This window comes from Sus scrofa, chromosome 18 (genome assembly GCF_000003025.6).
Source record: "Sus scrofa isolate TJ Tabasco breed Duroc chromosome 18, Sscrofa11.1, whole genome shotgun sequence".
Classification (NCBI taxonomy): domain Eukaryota; kingdom Metazoa; phylum Chordata; class Mammalia; order Artiodactyla; family Suidae; genus Sus; species Sus scrofa.
Window position 1 is genome coordinate 55,713,080 of NC_010460.4, and position 2,231 is coordinate 55,715,310.

The 2,231-nt window shown below is 50.0% G+C and overlaps 1 non-coding gene across 1 annotated transcript; it reads right to left on the reverse strand.

Moving 5' to 3' along the window:
• TRNAC-GCA lies at window positions 666-737 on the reverse strand. Its single transcript has one exon. It is a non-coding gene; the product is annotated as a tRNA-Cys (tRNA).

Consider the following 2,231-nt stretch of genomic DNA (forward strand, 5'->3'; position numbering starts at 1 on the left):
TTCAGTACAACTAGGTCTGACAGCCCCCAGTTCCCACCCATTTCCCATTTCCTTAAGCAGCTCTTGCCTGCAGATCACTCCTGAGACCAGTTTCTGTACAGTGGCAGCACAAGTGCTGGCCTGACTGTCCAGGGGAAACAGGCCATCAGGAACCGCAGCCTTGGAGGAGGGCAGGGGAGCCAGCCTCAAGGCGATGAGGGGCCAGAATCACAGCCAAGATCACAGCACAGCAGCTTGTGGGCAGGAGCCCCCAGACCCGGAGGGACACTGGATGCAGCCAGCAGCGCTGACTGAGGGCGGGAGGCTCCTGCCTCTGTGCGATGCTCTCTCCATGTTCAAAATCTGAGCCATGCCATGGAAATATTTTGGCAACTTGTTTGGTAACAGGTTGCAGAGCTGTGCTTTCCGCCAAGGCGCAGCACTGTTCTGGGCTTTTGCTAAAACAGAGGAAGAGGGTTCCAGCGCTGGGCTAGCAGAGTGGAAGACAGGAGTCCACTTGAGACCACAAAAAAAGGGAGTGACCAGAGCCTTGGGGTTGGGTGACGAAGCCCGGGGGGTTTGTGAGACTCAAGGGGTCCAGACCCCACCTCTTCCCTCTCATCCCCCTAGAGATTTCAATATGGGCAGACAGCAGCTGTTTCAGGGGTTAAAAAAGGGTACCCACCAGGGGGCACCTGGACTTGAACCAGGGACCTCTTGATCTGCAGTCAAATGCTTTTCCCCTGAGCTATACCCCCTCCTTTGCAAGGCTCTGGTTTATGACTATTAAGCAGTGAGGGCCACACCCTCATCCCCTAGAATCTCACACCTTTGTTCTCTGCATCCTAGTCTGCCACCCTTGGGTGCCTGGTGGATGGACCTCACTGCAAACTGACCCTTTTCTGGCAGTGAGCGCCTGGCCCTCTGTGCTTTGTGAGAACCCAGAGCCTCCTCTGCCCTGACCTGAGGTCTCCCTGCCTCCATACCCCCCTGGGGCCACTACACTGTCCCCTCTAGAGCAAGTGGATGGACTCTGGGTCTCCTTTACCATCCTCCCTCAGCCAGGGCCTTGGCAGAGCCTCCAGAGGCTTGGTTGGCACCCGGACAGGCATCTGGCTATAAACGCTGCCGCCTCCACAGCGAGGCCCAAAGGCAGTCCCAGCTCCTACAAGAGGCCCAAACCAGCGGGTGGGTACCACTGGAGAGGTGCCAAGCCCGGCCCTTTAGGCCCTGCCCACAGCAGGAGAGACCACCCCCTCTCTGAAGGATGGGCTCCTTTTCTCTGTCAGATTTGTGGCCACGATGTCACTCACTGCTCCTTCTTAGCAGCTAAAACATCAGAGGGCTGCCACCCAGTAGGCCGTGAAGGACCATGGCAAAGACCCACTAGGAATGGGATTCAATTCTTTTTTTTTCGGCTGTGCCCAAGGTATGCAGAAATTCCTGGACCAAGGATAGAACCCGTGCCACAGTGATGACAACTGCCAGATCTTTAATCCTCCAGGACACCAGGGAAGTCTGGATTCAATTATTCTTATAAAACAGAGATGTTCAGTGTGGTAAAAGGAAGAAGCCCTAAGAAGGTGGGGGGGTGTCTAAGAAGAAAGAAATGTTGCTTCTTTTAAGATTATTAAAAAAAAAAAGAACATCTCATGTCAGTTCCTTGCCTGTTGGTAACTTACAGATGTTCAACACAAATAAACAACGGAAAGGACATAAAAAATTAATCTCACCAGCAAAACAACTGCTGGTCTTAAAACGATATGGCACTAGGCTAGGGGAAACTAATTTTTAAAATCAATTAATTAATTTATAATTTCAAATTATAGCACAACTTTAAAGATTACTTTCCCTTTGCAGTTATTATAAACTGTACACCCGTGTTGTGCAGTACATCCTTAGCCTATCTTACGCCCACTGCCCCATCCCTAAATTGCCCCTCCTCCTGCTCCCCACTGGTAACCACTAGCTGTTCTCTATACCTGAGTCTGCTTCTTTTATGTTATATTCACTAGTTTGTTGCATTTTTTAGATTTCGCATAGAAACGATACCACATAGTATTTATCTTTCTTTGTCTGACTTACTTCACTTAGTACAATTCCCTCCAACTCCATCCATGTTGCTGCAAATGGCAAAATTTTGTTCTTTTTTATGGCTGAGTAGTATTCCATTGCGTATTTATCCATTCATCTTTTGATGGACACTCAGGTTGCTCCCGTGTCTCGGCTACCATAAATGGTGTTGTTATGCA